Source organism: Syngnathoides biaculeatus, chromosome 22, assembly GCF_019802595.1.
Source record: "Syngnathoides biaculeatus isolate LvHL_M chromosome 22, ASM1980259v1, whole genome shotgun sequence".
NCBI classification, from domain to species: Eukaryota; Metazoa; Chordata; class Actinopteri; order Syngnathiformes; family Syngnathidae; genus Syngnathoides; species Syngnathoides biaculeatus.
Window position 1 is genome coordinate 6,824,357 of NC_084661.1, and position 10,692 is coordinate 6,835,048.

Genomic DNA, 10,692 nt, shown 5'->3' on the forward strand with positions numbered 1-10,692 from the left:
TCCAATCTATAAAATACCCTTTTTACATTTTATCCAGATCCAACTTATGTTTATGTTGTCTTCCACAATATATATTTTTCTGTGTTTCTTTTAATCCTCACAACTGTATGACTCCTGCTTTTTACTTTTACTATGTTCAAATAATGAGGAAATACAAACAACAAATATAAAATTGGTGTTCAGTGCAATAATGCGCTGTATGTCCACACACAAAGACGTTAGAACTTGACATCATTTCTGCAGACAGCACAACACAGTTTAACAATGTTACTATAAACTGTTTGTCACCTACGTGTGTGTCTGTGAGGGGGTGTTTATGTGAACAAGTTGTATGGATCGAAAAGAGAAATGTTCCGGAAAGACAGATGACCTGCCTATGTTTTATTGAATTACCCGCAACTTACTCATTTATGGCACGGACCTATAATGTAGTTGGGTCAGCATGGGCACAGCGAAAAGGGACAAAAGTCACAACAAAACCATTTGTCTTGTTATAGAAAAGCTGAACAGTGTTGAAAATATGCAATATTATGATTAAATTATTCTCTCCAAGTACTAATGTACAATCAGAATCCAAATCTACTCAGCAAGTTAAAGGGTACACTTTAATCAATGAGTGAAAAAAGAAAAATATAAATTAAAAAAAATGAACAAAATGAAACAAAGGGAGATTTTGGAATGAAATATTACAGCACCTTTATCAAAAAAAATAACAATTTTATATATTTGTAGGGACGGTTCCACAATCCCACAGATGAGTTGTTCTCTGTTCAAAGACAGAGAGTGAAGCCTCTAAACAGGGAACAGTGGTTGAATAATTAAATGTATGCTGCATTTCAGGGAAAGTATTGCAAAAAAAAAAAGAAAAAAATAATAAACAAATCTGCACTTTGAAGAAAAAAGGGCAAGATATACAATATCACTCCGCTGGAATAGGTTAGAGACACTTCCATTATTTCTTGAAGGGAAATAATGAATCAAAAAGGCATTGCTTTTTGAACAAAGGTGTCCACGGCAAATGTTTGTGAGGAAGATAGTGTTACAAGAGCAATGCAGTTGAGTTCTTCTCCATTTGGAAGTCAAGGTTGATTTGGTTCTGCCTACGATGACACGGTCACTTCATAAAAGGACAACAAAAACTCTCATTGACGGGCCTTTTATTTTGGGATTTTTAAACTCGACGTGTTTCACGTCCATCTGTTGCCTAAACCAATACACGTCACTGAACAGAGAGTGCTGGATCCAAAGATTGGCAGCAGACATAAATGAATACATGAGCTAAAGAATTATTCACTGTGAACATTGATACAGGGCCTGAAAGTGATAGATGGTGGCGCTCACACAAGATTGAACCCAAGTATTGAATAATAGATGTCGTCTGGAGGCGACATTGGAGATGACCACAAAGAACCCCGGCACCGTCACTTGGTTAATGATGGCTGCATGTTAAAGGTGGCACAGGATTATGTCACACGCAGAAGGAAGCGCGGAAGAAGCTGCGAGTCCAAAGGGATGCAATTAAAAAGATCAGTCAGTATGGTTAGTGGGATCATTAAACAGGAAACAAAAAATACTTGACTTTTTAGGGAGTGAAAACTGCATGACTGCATTGGCTGTAATTTATGGAGATGGTGGAAGTTGTTAGAAAAAAGAGAGAGAGAAAAGAGAGAGAGAAACATCTGATACCAAAACCCCTTTCTACTTCCGCAAGTTAATCATCAGATGTCAAGAATATTTCCCTCTGGCTACAGAAGTAACACAAAATACACAAAGGCCAAGTGGATACAAAGAGACACATTTGATTGTTTTAGATTATTGATATTTTCATCTGATGTGACGAATGTCAAAACCTCATAACTGCATTCTGTAAACCTAAGAAGCTAGGCATTTTAGAAGATTACATTTTAGAAGGTTCACGGTGGTCACAACATCTGCCGTTTTCTACTTATGAATAGTGCGCAATCAACTAACCTGCGGCCTTAAAATGTGCAAGCCACCCACATGAATAATCACTGGCAGGGGAGAAGTAGTTAGTATTTGTCTAAGTATGTACAGGATAGGTTTTAATATTTTACATGTGCATTTAGTGTGACATTCTGTAAGTATGTTGTAGTCATGTAATGCAGACCGGGTCAGATGGAAAAAATATATTGGTTCTTGGTGGTTTGAAGACCAAACACAATGAGGAGGAAGGAAAAAACTGCAGTCAGAGAGCCGAAGGGAAAGCAAAGCATTAAATATGTATAATCTGACTAATTTAATCAATAACTCTTCCTCTCCTGCCCTCGTTCCCTTCCTCTATTTCTCCAGCTGTGGGGTAGGGGGGTTATAATTAAACAATGAAGAAAGAACGTACGCATTGTTCTCCCAGAGTGTGAACACTGAAACACACATGCAGATGCGCACAAACACACGCATTTGTGGTGTCAGCGCTTAAACAAGCGGTGATGCCCTGAGGGATGGATTCAATTAGAGGAAAGATACACAAGAATATGCTCTGTCAAAACTGAGTGAGAGGGAGAGAGAGAGAGAGACTGAGAGAGAGAGAGAGAGAGAAAAAGTATATGTCGCAGAATTGCACATGCACAACATCACAGAGGAAACATGTTAAAAGTCATCAGCACCTCTGGAAGTTTTCTTTACACACACACACACACCACACACACACACACACACACACACACACACACTCACACACACAATTTTCTCTGAGACACCCTTTGGAATTCCTTCTTGACATCTCTAAAGAAGTGAAGCTAACGGTTGCATGAGTCCCGTGCAAATGACTACCAGGTAGTTGATTCATGTTTATTGAAATATATACTTCATTATGAGTCACATCTTTCCAAAAATTACAAAAAGGATTGGACAAACCTTCTAGATGTAAAACATGTTTGGCAACATTAATGCCATATCTGATGTTAGGAAACATTTGTTCTCAACAGCCACATTGTATTTTCAAAATGGATGGCTGCAACAGGTTATCAATTGATGTATTATAGTATAAAAATACAATGTTTGAGTCATATAAATTCATCTTGAATCTCATTTGAATGGTTTGTTGATGTTTGGCCTGCGATTGTCTTGCGACCAGTTCAGGCCTCTTGCCCAAAGAAAGCTAAGATAGGCTCCACCAAGCCCGCGACCCAAGAGAGGATAAGTGGTATAAAAAATTGGCTGGATGGATGTAACGAGGAATGGATCATTTTTCCAGAATCAGCTTTAATGGCCAAGTATGTAACAAGATACTTTTTAAAGCCATTCAGAAGTTAACTTGCTGGTGTCTTTTGGATCGTTATCCTGATGCAGAACCCATCTGCTCTTCAGCTTGTGGTCAAAAATTTAATTGAATATTCTCTATGATTTTCAATTAAAATGCAGAATTCATTCCATCAATCATAGCCAGTCGTGCAGGTCCTGAAGGATAAAAGCAGCCCAAACCAGTCACGCTACAACCTCCATGTTTGACAGTAGGTTTGATTTTCTTTTTGTGAACTGATGTGCTACATTTACGGCAAATGTAACGAGACAAACACCTTCCCTAAAACCTTGAGTTTTATCTCGTCGATCCACATAATATCCTCACAAAAGTCTTCTGTATCATTCAGATGTTTTGTTTGGTTGTTTTGGGCAAACAAGACAAGTCTGAATGCTTTTTTTTTTTTTTTTTTGGTTCACAGTGGTTTGGAACTCTGCCATGGATGCCATTTTCGCCCATTCTCTACTTTATTGTTGTGTCATGAACATTGACCATAACTGAGGCAAGGGAGGCCTGCAGTTGTTTGGAAGTTGTCTTGAGTTCATTTGTGGCCTCTTTGATTAGTCACCGCTGTTCTCTTGGGGTAATCTTTGTAGGCTGACCACTTCTGGGAAGGTTCACCACTGTTCCATAATTTCTTCATTTGTGGTTCATAGCTCTCCCTGTTTTGCTGGAATGGCTTTTGTAACCCTTTTGTAAATCAATGGTTGACCGATTGCCACTCAAAAATATAGTTGCATATGCCTGAAGACTGCATGAACCTTTAGAACAGCTCACTCACACTGTGAGGAAAACGTGCTAATAGGGCAGATCTGGAAACAATGAAATATTATTTAATTATTAGACAATTTAGGAACCGCATCAATAAGTACTTTAAAACAATAAATTACAATTACAATTGTCTCTGAAGCTACTAGAAAGATGTACACCAAGGAAAACAAACAAAAAACCAACAAGATTCTGATAAAAGTGCTAAAGCTACTATTGTGTACAAGGTTCAAGTTGCACTTTCTAAACCACAATCACAAGAATTTAGAACTATATCTGAAAAGATGCTGAAAGGTTGTATTGGGTTGTTGCTTGATACATTCGTGAGATTCCATTCTTTTACACACCCCAGATGCGTTCCAAGGTTATAACAGTCTGACAAAAAGGGAATATGTTCATAAACAGCTGCTGTATGTAATCAGGACATAAAGTTTGAAGTTTGTTAAGAGCAGGCAAATTCATCTGCAGCAGGGAAAGATGAGGTATTTGCAGCCTCACCGAAATCCATAGAGACAAGGCTCCCTGAATAGATAACAGTCATTGTGTTTACTGCACTCACATAGTATGCGTTTCAGCACCCACATCAGCTCAGCCACACTCCACACACAAAACTCGGCTGCATGCGCCACGTCACTATCAACCACTGAAAATGACAGAATACAACCAGCTACAGAATGTACATACTCAACCTACACATGTTGCAGAAATGACTAAAAGCTGGAGAAAGTTGTGAACACAACTTACAATCCAAGTGGCTGAAGAGTATTTAAGATAATTGACAATAACTCAAATGGTACATCTGACTACTACTGATTACGCATCCAAGTATTTGTTTCAGGTGGACAAAAACAACATTGCCACCATCACAAATCTGTATTCAACATATTCACTTCATTACAGCTTTCTTTAAAAAATTCAACCTTTTCATTAGTTTCATTTATCAGTCATGTGAAGAGTAAACATTAGTTGGCCAATGTTCACGTTGCAGGTGGTAAAGTGTTGGCCTCACAATTTTGAGGTCCCTGGTTCGATCCCAGACCCGGCTGTGTGGAGTTTGCCTGTTCTCCCCGTGCCTGTGTGGGTTTTCTCCGGGCACTCCGGTTTCCTCCCACATCCCAAAAACATGCACCATTAATTGGACACGCTAAATTGCCCCTAAGTGTGATTGTGAGTGTGCGGCTGTTTGTCTCCATGTGGCCTGCGATGGGCTTGCAACCAGTTCAGGGTGTACCTTCCTACTGGCCGTTGACAGCTGAGATAGGCTCCGGCACTCCCCCCAACCCCCGTGAGGATAAGCAGAAAAGAAAATGGATGGATGGATGTTCACATTGTGTTTAGATCACCCCATTCAAAAAAAACCTCTTTTCATCGACAAAAGACATTCATGCTTCATGCTATCGTTGGAAGTGAACCAGACCGCAATTTGTGATTAACCTTTCGTCCTTTTTTCGGTTGACTCAAATCGTCTTTGAAACAACAAAACTCTGAACGCTCAGCATTGGTGTAACTTCAGAGGCATAGTTTCACAAATATTTTTGCATGAACTGGGAATCATGCTGAGGAGAATTCAAACATAGACACTAAGGCAGGGTTGCTCAATGCGTTGATCGCGACGGCGTGCCAAAAAAAAAAAAGAGCCGTATTTTTCTGACCTTTCGCTCACCGCGGATGTACAAACAATGACACAGTACAGGAAAACACGCTAGTCAGCGAGTTTCCACGTATTTTAAGCCCTCGCTTAAGAAATTTTATCAAACGTGAGTATGGATGCTGGCGTAAAGAAAACAAAAACACATTACTTTGATAAAGAATGGGAGGCAGACTTATTTTTCAAGATGTCATTTTCGAAGTGCGTTTTCCTCATCTGCCAGTAGAGTGAAATGTGTAGCAGCATTTTTGAACTGTTTACGGAAAATACAACGCTGACATTCCGCCGAAAAGCAAGCTGAGAATGAGAAAAGTGAATGAACTAAAATCCCAATTGGCCGCACAGCAGTCACTTTTCACACAATATAGTTCAACAGCGAAAGCCGCCATCGTTAATAAGTCCTTCCAAGATGGATGGATGGTAAAAGAGGCATAGCTGACTTGTTGTTCCGATCTTTTCAAAATAATATTATCTTCAATAAAATCTCTGCAGCTGTAAAGGAGTACAGTTACACGGCACTGTGAAGCCATGTGGCTGATGTGTGGAAGGACATCGGAGATTGTGAGTATTTCTCACTGCATTTGGACGAATTCACAGACGTGAGTGACACAGTCAATCGCATTTTCATTCGCATGGTCTTTCGTGATCAACAACGTGAACTCAGATAGTTACAAAAAATGTTTATAATTAATTATGTTGTGTTTTGCAATATTGGGTCATGCGGTTATGCAAGGCACACAAACTTACATTTACACATAAACAATCCTCAATATACTTTAAAATATGTTTGCCATTTTTGTAGTGGGTAGATCTTTGTGACTTGGTCATTCTATATCATCAATGGTCATTCTAAAAAAAAAAAAAGATGTTACCACTCGCCGACCCACCACCACCATCCCCACCCCGGGTGGATCGTGAGAGGCTGGCTGCTTGCGAAGTAGATCTTGGGGTAAAAAAGTCTGGGCACAGCTGCACTACGGTAATGTAACTGATTTGTGTGCTAGAACTACATTACCTCCATGTTCCACATGGGCTTACATTAAATCTATCAAACAATCTAAAAAGATGAATAGTTGCACACATTTCAGTCCACTTTTTTCCTACAGTCCATTGCTTGATGCAACCTTTGGAAATTCTGTCTTTACAACTGCACAAAATATCCATGACAAAGATGCAGATGAAAGCAGCAGAGAATCCTCACGCATCCCTCCACTCCATTAAAAACTCATTCACACTCTCTTGCATTTAAAAAATAAAATAGAGGGAGTCCTGCAAGGAAGCATATGAGAAACTGAAGGCGGTAAAAGTACAGAGGAATGTTGGCATAGATCCGAAGGGATATATGTGTGTGTGTGTATGTTTCCTCATTATAGTGGAAGTTGTCAGTGAGACTTGAAAGAGAAGATCAGATGGCCAGAGAGCAAGAAAAGATGGACATATAGATGCACGGGCAGCAGGAATGAGTGGCATACTGGATGACGTTTCTAAAAATGACATGTTGAAGTTTAAATGTCAACTTCTGAATAGAGGTGATGAAAAACTGGTTGGTTCTTATGATCTGGCTAGTAATCGACAGGGTAATGTAATATATTTACCTTCACTTGTTTTGATTGTAGTCATTGAAGGTGTTCCTGCTCAGTGATAGTGTTGATATCTGATCTGCAACTGACTGGTGACCAGTTCAGGGTGTAGTCTGACTGGGTTAGGTTCCAGTTCTCCTGTGACCCTTGTGAGGATAAGCGTCTTGGCCAATGGCTAATGGGTGTTATTAAGAATTTAGTTTGCAAAAAAAAAAAAAAATCCCTGCCTCAGTGAACTAGTCAAATCAAACCAACCATCGATTTTCTAGAGTGCTTGTCCTATTCCGACTGACTCCCAGCAAAAAGACGAAGGGCGCACTGTAGACTGGTCGGCAGTCAATTGTAGGGCACATAAACAAAAACAACCATTCGCACTCAGATTCACACCTGTGAACAATTCCGAGACTTCAGTTTCCTAACGGGCATGTTGCTGGAATGTGGAAGAAAGCCAAAGTATTAAATCCAGAAACCCCACGCAAGCACGGGTGGGACATGCTAACGCCACACAAGAAGGCATTTCTGCCAAGTTTCAGACCTCATTACTAGAAGGCAGACATGTTGGTTTCCGTGCTGCCTCGTTGCATACGTAATATAATTAATCCTACAGTCGTTATCATTCGGAGTAGAGGATAACGATGGCATAACCGAAAATAGTCATTCTATGTATTCTCCAAAGCGTATTGACAAAATATGCAAACAATCATGATCACTTAAGTAATCAAGCCTTGGGTGAGACCCCTGCAGTCACCCATAAATTTTAATTCTTCATCTTGGAAAGCGTTTAAGACATTTTTCAGTTCCAGTACACACAAACCAGAGCCATGAAAGTACGTGTAGTTGATTTTGGTGAAAAACAACATGACATGAAATCTTTGTTATGAGCCAGAATAAAGCTTGGGAGCCAGGCCCTCTCTCAGGTCCAACATGAATGACCCCTGAGTTCACAAATGTTCTGGCTTAATACATAGAAATTCCAAAATCCTGCAATTAGCTGGCGACCAGACCAGCCTGGACTTTGTCTTTTCCCTAGCGCCAACCTGAAAAGGCTCTAGTGTACAAAATATTTAGTATATCTGAATGTATTGACAGTCCAAAATCTTGCATGAAGGCATCCTAGCACCTGGTGACATGCTTGTGGACTCAAAGGGACTCCAACTTCCCCCACCCCACCATATTTCACAAGCATTTTCCTCTTTTTGATGAGACTGGTTGTGCTCCCAACACTCATCCCATCCATCTTTTTCAGTATCGTCACAGTAGAAAAGCAACCCAACTTTTGGGGGAGAATTCTAAACATACCGGAATCTGTCAGAAAAGTTGAAAGGGACCGGCGAGGGACGGATGTTCATGAAATATTGAGACTCACTGCTGCAGGCTTTTGCAATGTGCACCGTGTCGTTGTTACTAAAAGAGTCTGTGTTTGTGTGTATTTTCTTGACTAAGTGTTTCTGAATCGCCAGTTGAATCTCTTTACCAGATGACTGGATATTATTCATCTAAAAATCTGATTTGACCACTCTGATTTTTTTCAATGTATCAATGTAAAATTAATCATTCTCCTTAATCACATTGGACAGCATGTGGGTAGATTCATCCATCCAATCCATCCATCCAATCCATCTATCCATCCATTTTTTGTCATCAATTTACCTAACATGCATGTTTCAGGAATGTGGGCAGAAGCTGGAGTACCTGGAGAAAACCCACAAAAGCGCGATGAGAACATGCACATGCCACTCAGCAAGGCCAAACCAGAGACGCAAACCTCAGAAATGTGAGGCGGACGTGCTAACCACTTGGGCACCATGCTGCCTAGATCCAGTCAAACTGGTGCAAAATGACAACTTAATTCCTGTCATCAACGCCAAACTTTTATCTGCTTCAATTTTTTTGCACACAAGCAGTTATTATTAAGAAATGTTATTCTCAAATGGTACGTGCCATATATATGACAGCTCTCTTAAATTAAACCTTAAAGTCCACACTGAAATCACATACTGACAGTTTTTATTTGAAATTCTTTGTGGCAGTGTTAGAAAGGTAACATCATTAAACCATTCTTCTTCTTCTTCTTCTTCTTTTCCTTTCGGCTTGTCCCGTTAGGGGTCGCCACAGCGTGTCATCTTTTGCCATCTTAGCCTATCTCCTGCATCTTCCTCTCTAACCCCAACTGCCCTCATGTCTTCCCTCACCACATCCATAAACCTTCTCTTTGGTCTTCCTCTCGCTCTTTTGCCTGGGAGCGCCATCCTCAGCATCCTTCTACCAATATACTCACTCTCTCGCCTCTGAACATGTCCAAACCATCGAAGTCTGCTCTCTCGAATCTTGTCTCCAAAACATCCAGCTTTGGCTGTCCCTCGAATGAGCTCATTTCTAATCCTATCCAACCTGCTCACTCCGAGCGAGAACCTCAACATCTTCATTTCTGCCACCTCCAGTTCAGCTTCCTGTTGTTTCTTCAGTGCCACCGTCTCTAATCCGTGCATCATGGCCGGCCTCACCACTGTTTTGTAAACTTTGCCCTTCATCCTAGCAGACACTCTTCTGTCACATAACACACCAGACACCTTTCGCCAGCTGTTCCAACCTGCTTGGACCCGTTTCTTCACTTCCTGACCACACTCTCCATTGCTCTGTATTGTTGACCCCAAGTATTTGAAGTCGTCGACCCTCGCTATCTCTTCTCCCTGTAGCCTCACTCTTCCCCCTCCACTTTTCTCATTCAAGCACATATATTCTGTTTTACTTCGGCTAATCTTCATTCCTCTCCTTTCCAGTGCATGTCTCCATCTTTCCAATTGTTCCTCTGCATGCTCCCTGCTTTCACTGCATATGACAATATCATCTGCGAACATCATGGTCCAAGGGGATTCCAGTCTAAATCATTAAACCATTACAGGGCTAAAATATTTTTGGACATGAATGCATTTTTTTTTTTAATGGGCTTATGTAAATATACATCCATTTTGGTTTATATGATCATGTAATACACAAAAGTATTTTTGTTTTTCTATAGTCCTATCCAAGTCTTTTGATAGGTGTCCAATAAAGGGACAAAAGTATTTTAAAGTATTTTGGGCTACCTCCTGCAGAGGCAGCACAAGTCCATTAAATAATATATAAATAAGGTTGGCTTTTCACTCTTGCTCTTGTGAAGTACAGTTTTTTCTTCTTAAGATATTAATTATCTTACTATTTCTGAAATGCAAATTAAATAATACGCGTTGGCTGTGTTTGGAATGACAGGGTTCTCTGCAAAAGGGAGCAACGTTTGAGCTCAGCATCTCAATTTGAGGGATGGAAAAGCATGCCGGTGTTCCACGGCATCACAACACACTTGCTGACACGGCTTATCAGTAGCCTGAGTCAGGAGTTGGGAGTTATGCGGTTGAGGCAAAATAGTGTCTTATTGTTAGGGTTCCTGTATCTGTGAG